This window comes from Schistocerca americana, chromosome 1, assembly GCF_021461395.2.
Source record: "Schistocerca americana isolate TAMUIC-IGC-003095 chromosome 1, iqSchAmer2.1, whole genome shotgun sequence".
Lineage (NCBI taxonomy): Eukaryota > Metazoa > Arthropoda > Insecta > Orthoptera > Acrididae > Schistocerca > Schistocerca americana.
Window position 1 is genome coordinate 171,682,265 of NC_060119.1, and position 12,448 is coordinate 171,694,712.

Below are 12,448 nucleotides of genomic sequence, written 5' to 3' on the forward strand. Positions count from 1 at the left end.
TCCAGTGACTTGGGTTCGTGTTGCTGCTCGTAGTGTCGCCGAGGTGAAGAGCAGTGAGTGGAGTGCTTGGAGAAGGGACATCTGATTAGCTTTCCTCGACTTCCTATTACTATTTACTGCGATCAACTTGTTTCAATTTGTTAAGTTCAGCCAACGGTAATTTTTCTTGCCTGGTGGCCACTAATGCCCCAGTTACCTGCCCTGGGGGTTAGTGTATGTAACAGCAGTATATGTTTCCTTGCCTTGCCTCTGCCATCCGGTAAGGCGTGTAGTTTTGACAACTTTCTTGATTGCAGGCCGGTTGGTGATTCTACTACTCTGGTGTTAGTGATTCCTTTCTCGTTCTGGGCGCTCTAAACACAGTATTCTGAGGATGTAGTGCAGACCACCGGTTCCAGCTTTGGTGTATTGTTCCATCGTTGCATTCGATTTATCAGATGTCAGGTAGCTTCAGCAAGATTATCATTAGTCATTCGTAAGACTACTTCTAGTCTGAGTTACCATCTTGTGAAGTGAATGCAACTCTTGGCTGCATTTCTCATCGTTCGCTTAAGTGTTACTTGCTGGACCTTCTCAGAGGTCGATTCCTGGAGCATCGTCTGTGGCCCCTTGGTTCTTGTAAGACGTGTTTTCTAAAAGGAGGTCTGATGGCCAGTAGTTCAATCCACGCCTTCTGTGCATATAATCTGCCTCCGTACCCTTTAAGGGACTTATGTACTGGTCCTTGTGTTTTATTACTGTATTATTTTTTATAATACCTTGTAATGCCTACATTAAAGGTTACATATGTCTAGTTAATAGTTCTGGTCACCTTCTGGTATAAACCTAGCAGTGTAGTGTTCAGTGGATGTTAAGGGTTGGGTTACAAAGTTTACCATCATCTTATTTCACCTGTTTGCTATTGTATTTCACCCCTTTGCTGTTGTATTTTCTGTTCTACAGCAGGTTTCCAAATTTTTTATATTATTGCCGTTCCTGGCGTGTAAGCCCTTCCACTGTGATTGTGGTCATTTGCCTTAAAATTCTAATTGGTATTTGTATTTTTGCAGTAAACCTTAAAATCTTATTTACTGCCATTCCTGGCTTTTTAATTTATTGCCATTCTTTGCGTGTAAGGCCTGCAGCCGTGATTGTGGTCACTTTACTTAAAATTCTAATTTGGTATTTGTATTTACGCAGTAAGCCTTTAAAACCTTATTTCCTACCATTCTTGGCGTCTGATGCCTTCTGCTGTGTTTATGACGACTTGACTTTAATATTTCAATACCTGTAATTTGTAAGTTGCAGCGTAAACAATTCTTAATTTATTGCCATTCCTGGCGTGTAAGGCCTTCTGCCCATATCACAGTGGCTTGCTTTTAAAACATTATCTGCTGAATCTGTATTTAATGGTGAGTTGCTAAATTGTAACTCACTGAAACCACAATTATTCACAGTTGTTTATTCCTTCACTGATAACGTATGTTATTTTTATTTATTGTTGAGTCTGGAATTACTGGTTTAAAATAAATTGTGTGTCACTGTAAAAGGCAACCAACAGTAACTGATTACTGCCCCGTCCACAATCGTAACTGAATCCTGCCTTCCCTCGACTACTAGATTTCAACTGGCAGCATAGTGTGGTTATGACTGTAATATCACAATGTCAGTTACTGTTGGCTTGATTTGTTAAAGTCTGTTAGTGTTGTACAATTTCTGCCTTTGGTATTGTGTTCTGTTTTAGGTGATCAACTCTGTAATGGCGGTAAGGCAGTACCCTGGGATCGGCGTATTGAGGAAGGTCCACCTCACTCACTAGCTGGCGGTAAGATGCCAGCCTATTGAGGGTAGTATTCCAGAGTTAACAGCCTGCTTGCGTGCTACCGTTCTTCAGCCGGTTGTCACACTGGATGTTGAGGGTGAGACAAAGACAGCCATTGGGTTTTTGTTTAAAGCTGTTAGGAGTCTTGAGGACAACATTGGCTTTTTAGAGGGCACTCTACCTCGTGGCAGTAAGTCAGACAGGGTGCGGGCACAGTTGATAAATTTAGCCCACTGGATATCTGACTTAAGGGCATTAAAATTAGTGGATCGTGATAACAAATCAACCGCTGAATTGAGGTTCTTGGTTAACGAACTGCAGTTTAAGGTCACGTGTTTAGAGCTTGATGGGAAGAGGACAGGGGAGCAGTATTTGTTATCTTCCGGGAGGTGTGCTAGTGAGCCTGGGAATAATGCCCTTATGTCCTCCTATGGGTTAGGCGGGGCATTTGCTACATTGCCTAATCCCCTGGTGCATCTGTTTCGAGACATCACAGAATTAACTATAGATCGACTCGAGCAAACTGAAAGGTTGTTGTGGTTGTTGGTTCATTCTGAGCAAGACGCTGATGCATTTGATGTTTCTCATCAGGTAATTTCGTCTCTATTGTATCCTTTAACTAGAGGCGAATTGAGGACCCTGGTATCCAGGGCCATGGCAGAAGGTTTTCACTGCAGCAGTTGAGGGAGCTTGTGATCAGCAAAAGATTGACCATGGGAGTTCGTAAACAGCTCAAGTGTCGCTATATTTGGCCGATGCAGCAAGATAGGGAGGTGTTGCATCAATATGTGGAAAGAGTTAAGATGGCCTGTTTGGTCTTATTAGTCGACTTGCCAGGATGGGAGTTAGTTGTAGTTGTCCTGAGGGGAACGCGAGCAGCGGATAAGTCACATTTTGTTTTTCGTAGTCGTCCCTCCACTTGGGAAGAACTTTGTGCCACCGCTGTAGCGATATTCGCGTTGCCGCTCTCGGATGATAAACACCGTGAAGTTAAAGTTCAGCCCATGGGCGTCACTGAGGGGAACTCCGGATTACCAACATCAGCTGAGTCTGCTAAAGGGGAATCGCAGCGTTGTTTCCAGTGTGGTCGAACAGGGCAATCAGTTCACACTTGCATTCAGCCGCGGACACCCAGAGTCAATAAATAACACCCGGCTGGGAAGTGACCCCGGGGTCGAGCCTGGTGTACCCATGTCACTGCTTGATCATCACCCCCACTGCCTTATATTTGTTCTCGAGTAGGTGGCGAACCTACTTGTGCCCTCTTCGATTCTGGTAGCTCCTTTTCATTGTTGAGTTTGGGATGGTTTCTTAAATTTGGTCATCTTGCGAGACTTAGGCTGGTCCTTTCTTTGGTGCAGAGATGTCAGGTTGCCAACGGGCACGTGTTGCCTCTGCATGGTTGAGTCGAGGGAGTATCTCAGTTGGGGATTTCTTGTGGCCCTTGTCTTTGGCCTTGGTTAAGGAGCTGCTGGTTGATTTGATTTTGGGATGTGATTTTATCAGTAAAACTGGTCTTGTCTTGGATTATTCGGGGTACACCTTTTTCTTTATGTTCACTTCTGGTCAGAAATTTGGGTTCTGTGAGTGTACTAAACGTAAGGTGCATCGAGATGCAGGAATCCTGGCTGTTCATGCTAAGGTTAGTGAGTTTGATCTCACCCATCTTTCTTCCCAGCAGGCCTCTGAACTAGCGGGTTTGTTGGAGAGGTTCCCACAGCTTCTCTGTGATAGACTGGGGTTACTAATGTTCTTGACTACCATATTCGTCTGCCTGACCATATTCCCGCGAGGCAGTCCCCATAGCGTCTCTCACCGCCTAAGATGAAGTTACTAAGGGAAAAGATCTCCAAAATGCTTCACCAGGGAGTTATTAGGCCTTCTACATCCGCTTATGCCTCCCCTATATTCTTCGTCCCTAAGGATCAAGGGTGAGACTTTCGGCCTGTTGCTGGCTACCGTCACCAAAATAAGAAGGTTCTCCTCGAATTGATTCCTTTAACTGATCTTCGTAACTCTTTTACTTTGTTTGCCAGGGCTAATTGGTTTACTGTGCTCGACCTGAATCAAGCCTATTATCAGGTTCCCTTAACCAAAGAGTGTAAACACGTTACAGCATTTTGTACTGATTGGAATCTGTTGAATAGGGTCCCCTTTGGTTTGGCTACTGGCGCAGCCGTCCTTACTCGTTTGCTGGATAATATTCTTGGAGACTTGAAATTAGTCTGTGTTTACAATTACCTGGATGATTTGGTAATTTATAGTCGTTCATTTCAAGAGCATTTGGAACATATCCAGCAAGTTTGTGCTAGGTTGCAGAGGGCTGGTTTGACTGTTAAACCCAATAAGGTGACATTAGCCAGGCAGCAGGTATCCTTCTTAGGTCACCTCGTATCAGGAGAGAGTATTTGCATTGATCAGGAGTGGACTAAGGCCTTGAGAGCCCATCTGCCACCCACTGATAAGCGAGGGATTGCGAAGTTCGTAGGGATGGCAAATTATTTTAGGCGTTTTGTCCCTAATTTTTCTCAGCTGGTGACCCCTTTAAATGAACTGCGCTGAAAAGGGGTGAGTTTTGAGTGGGGACCTACTAAAGAGGCCATGTATGAGCACATTAAGGTGGCTATAGCTGATCCTCGGATTCTTGGAGTGCCTGATTTTAATAAGAAATTTTTGTCAAAACCGACGCATCTAATTTGGGAATTTTGGCAGTCCTCCTCCTGGAGTTCGTGGGTCAATAGTAGCCATTAGCAAATGCATCTCGTCAATTAACCAGCGCCGAGCTTAAATATTCTGTTTACGAATGTGAGGCATTGGCCGTCTTGTTCGTGCTGGATAAATACCGGATTTATCTTGAACAAAGAGTATTTCAGCTAGAGACTGACAATCAAGCCTTAAGCTGGGCGCTAGCGAGGCCGCGTAAAACCGGCCGTAACGCGAGGTGGGCAGTACACATTTCGGCGTTTCAGTTCGAGGTTAAGCACATTCGAGGCACTGACAATATGCTCGCGGACGTGCTCAGCCATATGTTTACTGAACAACCATCTAGTCAGGGCGCCCAAGAAGCTTGGGAAGGCAACCTTAGCTGTATCATGTTAGGCGGTATTCCTCATTTGTTTAGTGACATTGCCAACCACCAGTACCAAGACCCCACTTGGGGATCCGTTAAGAAATGGATTTCGGCAGGGGAGCGTTTGGATGAATACGTTACCAGGAAAGGCATTTTGTGTAAAAGGGTGGGACGTAGCCAGGAGATTACAATCTGTCTACCAGGCACCCTAGAATGCTCTGTTTTCCATTATTTTCACAACTCATTGATTGGCGGGCATTTAGGAACCTATAAGACCTTGCAGAAGATTAAGGAGCATCTGACTTGGCCATCTATTGACCTAGACATTAGAGAAATGGTTTCTCGGTGTCAGTTGTGCCGTGTGGCCAAACTGAAAAACGCTCTTCAACATGGGTTCCTTAGTTCTGAGGGGACCTTACCTTGCACCAAAGGAGGCCATTGGTATGTATTAGTTATTATTGACGCGATTTTGAGGTTTACTTTGTTTCTTCCGATTCGTAATGTGACTGCTGCCAACACCATTGCACAATTAACTAAAGTATTTAGTGTTTTTGGATCTCCTAAGCAAATCTTTAGTGATAATGCACCGGCATCTCTTTCAGCTCCCTTCCAGGCCATCTGTTTTTAAAGTGGTGTTAAGCATGTAATTACCACTACATATTATCCGCAGGGGTCCTTCGTGGAAAGGGTTAATTGTAACCTTAAACCCGCACTGATTATCTTTCATCAGAAGTCTCCCACTAAGTGGGATTCTAGTCTGCCTTGGCTTAGCTTTGCCTTCAATACCACCAGCCATGAGGCTTTTAAAGGCTGCTCTGGTTTTCTTGATGACTGCTTACCCTGTTAATTGCCCCCTTTCAAACTTATGGGGGATTCAAGATGTAATTCTTGCGGAGATCGCCCTCAGGTCGTCAAAGAAAACTGGAATCATGCGAGGCGAAATATTCTCAGGGCCCACAACAGACAAGCTGGTCATTATAACCGTAATCAATGAGCCTTCAGGGGTAAGCCTGGAGATCAGGTGTATGTCAGTAATATTCCTAGGGAGGAGGTGCGCGTTGGCAACCTTGGTAAGTCCGTGTACGATTATGTGGATGTTAGGCCCAGTTAATCTTCTGGTTAAGGACAATCATACCTGTAAGCAATACCGGGTCCACCTTAATCAAATTACGTTTTGTTAGGCCGCTAGTTGGTTTTGTTCCCGGGTTTGTCCTTGAGAGGGTGAGGTTGAGCCGTGCTGCAGCTCGTGTTGGTGCTGTTTGTAGGTGTCCGCCCTCTACTGGAGGCAAGACGGTATCGTTTAGTTGGCATGGTTGTGGTTGTTTGTCTTCTTCTCATGTTGACTGACACCACTCAGTTTCGCAAGCGTTGCCTGTCCGCTAGTGGCAGCAGCGGCAGTTATCGATATATAGTAACTGTTGCCCTATCTTTGGGGCCATGTCGTCGTCCTTCAGGATCATGTGAGTGGGCCAGTTTGGTTGGGGACTCTGGAGGAGGCAATTGCCAGAACGCGCTAGGACCGTTGGCGGCACGCATGGACTGTCAGATGGAAGCGCTGTGGTCACAAGGGTGCACAACCTCGTTGTAAACCAGATCCAGCAAGCTTTAAGATGAGTGCATTTTGATTCTAATAGACAAACCTCCACAATTGTGATATCTTGTGATTCTCCAGTGACTTGGATTCGTGTTGCTGCTCGTAGTGGCGCCGAGGCGAAGAGCAATGAGTGGAGTGCTTGAGGAAGGCACATCTGATTAGCTTCCCTCGACTTCCTACTACTATTTACAGCGATCAACTTGTTACAATTTGTTAAGGTCAGCTAACGGTAATTTTTCTTGCCTGCTGGCCACTAATGCCCCAGTTGCCTGCCCTGGGGGTTAGTGTATGTAATAGCAGTGTATCATTCCTCCCCTTGTCGCTGCTGTGCGGTAAGGAATGTAGTTTTGACAGCTTTCTTGATTGCAGGCCCGTTGGTGATTCTTCTACTCTGGTGGTAGTGATTCCTTTCTCGTTCTGGGCACTCTAAACACAGTATTCTGGGGACGTAGTGCAGACCACCGGTTCCAACGTTGGCGTATTGTTCCATTGTTGCATTCGGTTTATCGGATGTCAGCTGGACATTCTCAGAGGTCGATTCCTGGAGCACCGTCTGTGACCCCTTCGTTCTTGTAAGACGTGTGTTCTAAAAGGAGGTCTGATGGCCAGTAGTTCAGTGTAATGCTCCTTCAGTCCACGCTTTCTGTGGCTATAATCTGCCTCTGTACCCTTTAAGGGACTTATGTACTGGTCCTTGTGTTTTATTACCGTATTATTTATTACAATACTTTGTAATGCCTACATTAATGGTTACATATGTCTAGTTAATAGTTCTGGTCGCCTTCTGGTATAAACCTAGCAGTGTAGTGTTCAGTGGGTGATAGGGGTTGGGTCACGAAGTTTACCATCATCTTATTTCACCTGTTTGCTATTGTATTTCTGCCCTTTGCTATTGTATTTGATGTTTTACAGGAGGTTTCTAAATTTTTTTTATATTATTACCGTCCCTGGTGTAGTAAGCCCTTCCACCATGATTGTGGTCATTTGCCTTAAAATTCTAATTGGTATTTGTACTTTAGCAGTAAGTCTTAAAATCTTATTTACTCCCATTCCTGGCATCTGAATTTATTGCCATTCTTTGCGTGTAAGGCCTTCAGCCGTGATTGTGGTCACTTTACTTAAAATTCTAATTTGGTATTTGTATTTACGCAGTAAGCCTTTAAAATCTTATTTCCTACCATTCCTGGCCTCTGATGCTTTCTGCTGTGTTTCTGACGACTTGCCTTTAATATTTTAATACCTGTAATTTGTAAGTTCAGCGAGTTTTAAACAATTCTTAATTTATTGCCATTCCTGGCGTGAAAGGCTTTCTGCCCATATCACAGTGGCTCGCTTTTAAAACATTATCTGCTGTATCTGTATTTAATGGTGAGTTGCTAAATTGTAACTCACTGAAACCACAATTATTTACAGTTGTTAATTGCTTCATTGATAACTTGTGGTATTTTTGTTTATTGTTGAGTTTGAAATTATTGGTTTCAAATAAATTGTACGTAACTGTAAAAGGCAACCAATAGTAAGTGATTATGGCCCTGTCCACAATCATAACCGAATCCTGCCTTTCCTTGACTACCAGGTTTCATCTTGGATCAGTATTTTAAAAATTGCTTTCTGTAAATCAGTTTTAATGTTTGCAGTACGTCCTAGTCCATCCGCTGTAGAAGTGGTGTAACATTCACCGGCAAAAACTTTGCCGTAATTTCTCCACCACATAAATCCTCAGTGCTGGGGTGAGATGGCGCTTTATCAATCAAAAGGACTGCATGGGGAGACAAATGGTTTTCCTTAGAAAACCATCAAACAGAGGGAACAAACTGGCCGTGAAACCATTCTTTAAACAGCTTACCATCTATCCATGTTTTTTTCTGGTTGTGATAATATACGGGCAGGGACTTCATGTTGCAGTTTTTAAAAGCTCTGGGCCTAGCAGATTTTCCGATCAGCATTAAAGGCAGCTTGTGATTACCGGCAGTGTTGCTGCACGCTAATGAAGTCACACAATCTCTGCACATTTTAAAACCAGGAGCATGGTCTTCTGCTTCTGATGTCAGGGTTTTGTTGGCAATGCCCTAAAATTAAGACCAGTCTCGTCAGCATTATAAATTTGTTGGGGAGAATACTTTCCCTCTCTTATCATTTTTTTCAAACTCACCCAAGTATTTCTTCACTGCATCACACTTCAGAAGAAAGCTTCTCTCTAGTAATTGTTAGCTGACAGATTCCATGACGTTTTTTGAATCTGTCCAACCAACCCATATTCGCACTAAAAGACTCATCACAATGCATTAATTTGTTCAGGTAAACAGCCTTCTCCTAGCCAGTGCTCAACTCAAAGGAGTTCCCCTTTCTCTTTCCTGCATAAACCAAAGGAAAAGAGCTTCATGCACTTTATCGTACTAGGACTGTTTCAAAATCTGCCGAATTTCGAGTGTTTTTCCCAAAGGCGTGGTACAGAACTGTTCAAGCTTCAACTGGTTATCTTCCAATCACAAATGCTTGCTTTACCAACACCCTTTTCTGTTACCAGTTTAGATACATTCTCACCACTGTCTATCTGCTTCAAAGCATTCAGTTTTTCTTAGAGAGTTAACATTGTATGTTTCTGTTTGCTCATGACAAAAAACGCACACCACTACACCTGAACGAATACAATACAAGAACCAACATAACCAAGCACTTTGTGAGCCAACTGGCAGTGCACTGACCTCAGACACTACAAAGGTCTCAACAATGCACAACAACAAGAGCAGGGAATGAGTGAGAGTGAACCATTGTTCCCACACTTGTTCCCATTTGTTACCATAGTGTACCTACTTACCTGCTTGGTATACTTCATTCTATAAACCGTAATTCCAGCTAATCCGAACAAGGTTCGGTCCCAATTCGTTCGGATTAATGGGACTCTACTGTATTTCTCTGGAACCAAAACTGATCTACAGCAGATAAGCTCCTACCAGTTTTTCCATTCTTCCACAAATAATTCATTCCAGTATTTTGCTATCACGATTTATTAAACTGATAATTTGGCAACAGTCGCACCTATTGTGATGAATCAAGCTGGAATCTCTTTACTTCCTCTCTTGTTTTGCCATCTGCCTCCATAAATTCATTTTATTCTTATTTTTTGCCTAATTACCATTAACAGTATGAGTATAATCTGCATTGCCACAAAAGAGAAAGGTTAGCCCTCCGTCTTAAGGAATATAGCACCACGTCTAATTTTGTGCTTAGTTTTGTGTATGTGATTAATTTCCTAAGTTATTTTGACCATTCCTAGTTAATACTTTTGTTATAAGGTGAAATCAGTAATTGTTTAGCGACTTAGATTCTATTGTTGACTTATAAACAAATATAAATTATGTACTAACTACAAACATTTGGAAGAGCTACTAGGTTTCTTAAAGTATTTATTTGGCTCTATTTGAAAACATATTAGCAAAGCCAGCCCTTAATTAATTCCAAAATAGTTACCAGGTATGTCAAAAGTATTGTTTGTATAACTACATCTGTTAATTTCATTATTTAAACAAATAATTTGGCCTACTCTTTGTGGTGGAAGGAATTATTATAAAGAAGAAATTTTTTGATGTATTCAGTTAATTGAATGAATTATGTTTTAATTGTAATTTCTGTAAATTAAACATCGAACAACGTATAATTTCAGTGGCTGTTATTGTGAGGATATATAAAGGACTGATATTTGGTCCTGAGACAGTCAGTCACCAATTGATTTTCAGATGGGAATTATGTATTGGTTAAATTAACAACAATGCATCAACTTAACAGTGGAATAAATGTAACACAAGTAAATCGTGAGTTAGAACAATTTAATGACAGCGTCTGTTTAATTTATGTATCACACGTACCGTATTACTTTGCAAGAACTGTGAACTGTGTGGTTAGGTTTTTACTGCTCACGTGTGTTCAACAGGAAACTATTATGGCAATATGCTAATGTTGCCTGCAACCTATTAATGAGGCTTATCAGCATTTACCAATAGTGAACTGGCCATATAATTGTGTAATATCTGGGGATTGTGAACAGTGAAAGTAAGGAACCTAGAAACACAATAGTGCAACTGTTGGCTACATCATTTACTGTATTCAGTGACGAATTTCCACCCTCCATTTTTCAGGCAGTATAACAATGCAGTACATCAACACTGAGGACTAACAATGAAGAAATAAAGCACGCAAATGTCACATTGTCAGCACCAGACTTCTTCGGAAGTCTTTTTGAAATCTGAAGATACTTTGCCTGTCCTACATATCTTGCACATCAGATAGAACAGTTTTGTCATTATATGTTTTCTCGGATTTAAGAATTCTGAGGGAATGTTGTCTACTGCAAGCACTGTCTCTTAACTTTGGTTTTACAGTTTTCTGCTGACATCTTCTTGCAGTACAATCTCTCTCATCTCATCTTTATCTAATTCCTCTTTCCTTTCTGTAATACTGTCTTTAAAGTTCATTTCTTTCTACATATTCCTTCCACCCTTCAGTCTAATACTGGCTTGTCATCTGAGCTTTTAATATGCTTCTTTTTTCCTCTAAGCATCTCTGTAATTGAGGCAGACAAGCCACCTCACCGTAGTTCAAATGGCAGGTGCAATTGTTCCAGTTGAACAGAATAGTGTACCGTTTTCACAAATTGGACAGATATTCCTATGTACAAAAACAATATATTTTAATAAAACAATGGGAAGTCCAGGATGGAACAACAACAACATGAAAAGAACATATTGCTACTCACCAAGGAGAAGAGGCTCTGAGTCACACACAGGCACAATGGAAAAAAAATAATAGCAGAAATACTTAGGCTTTCGGGCAACGTCCTTCCTCAGAAGTCCTTCCTCATCGTTCTTCCTCACACATTCACACAATAACAACCCATACACACACACATGGCTGCTGTCTCCAGGCACTAGGTAGTTGTCTTTAAGTCATCAAAGGAAAGAAACATACGTGCTGCAACAATGACGTAAACAGCGAAGAGCCAAAGAAACTGGTACATGTGCCTAATATTGTGTAGGGCCCCCACGAGCGCACAGAAGTACCACAACACGACATGGCATGGACTCAACTAATGTCTGAAGTAGTGCTGGAGGGAACTGACATCATGAATCCTGCAGGGCTGTCCATAAATTCGTAAGAGTATGAGGGGCTGGAGATCTCTTCTGAACAGCACATTGCAAGGCATCCCAGATATGCTCCATAATATTCACGTCTGGGGAGTTTGGTGGGCAGCGCAAGTTTTAAACACAGAAGAGTGTTCCTGGAGGCACTTTGTAGTAATTCTGGAGGTGTAGGGTGTCGCATTGACCTGTTGGAATTGCCCAAGTCCATCAGTATGCACCGAGCGAGGTGGCACAGTGGTTAGCACGCTGGACTCGCACTCAGGACGACGACGGTACAATCCCGCGTCCGGCGATCCTGATTTAGGTTTTCCGTGATTTCCCTAAATCGCTCCAGGCAAATGCCGGGATAGTCCCTTTGAAAGGGCACAGCCGACTTCCTTCTGCATCCTTCCCTAATCTGATGAGACCGATGACCTCGCTGTTTGGTCTCTTCTCCCAAACAACCCCAACCCCCGTCAGTATGCACAATGGACAAGAACGGACGCAGGTGATCAGACAGGATGCTTACATGTGTGTCACCTGTCAGAGTCATACCTAGGCATATCAGGGGTCCCATATACAAGCTTGAACAGTCCCCTGCTGACATGCAGGGTGCATGGATTCATGAGGTTGTCTCCATACTTGTACACGTGCATTCACTTAATACAATTTGAAATGACATGTTTCCAGCCACCAACAGTCCAACGTCAGTGTTGATGGGCCCAGGCAAGGTGTAAAGCTTTGTGTCCTGTGGTCATCAATGGTACACAACTGGGCCTTTGGCTCCAAAAGCCCATATTGATGATGTTTCGTTGAACGGCTTCCACACTGACACTTGTTGATGGCCCAGCACTGAAATCCGCAGA

At 42.8% G+C, this 12,448-nt stretch overlaps 1 protein-coding gene across 2 annotated transcripts in view; it reads right to left on the reverse strand.

The window, feature by feature from the left end:
- The window catches only part of LOC124621082, a 99,399-nt gene that overhangs the window by 14,957 nt on the left and 71,994 nt on the right, over window positions 1-12,448 (reverse strand). The gene's annotated exons all lie outside the window — the stretch shown is intronic.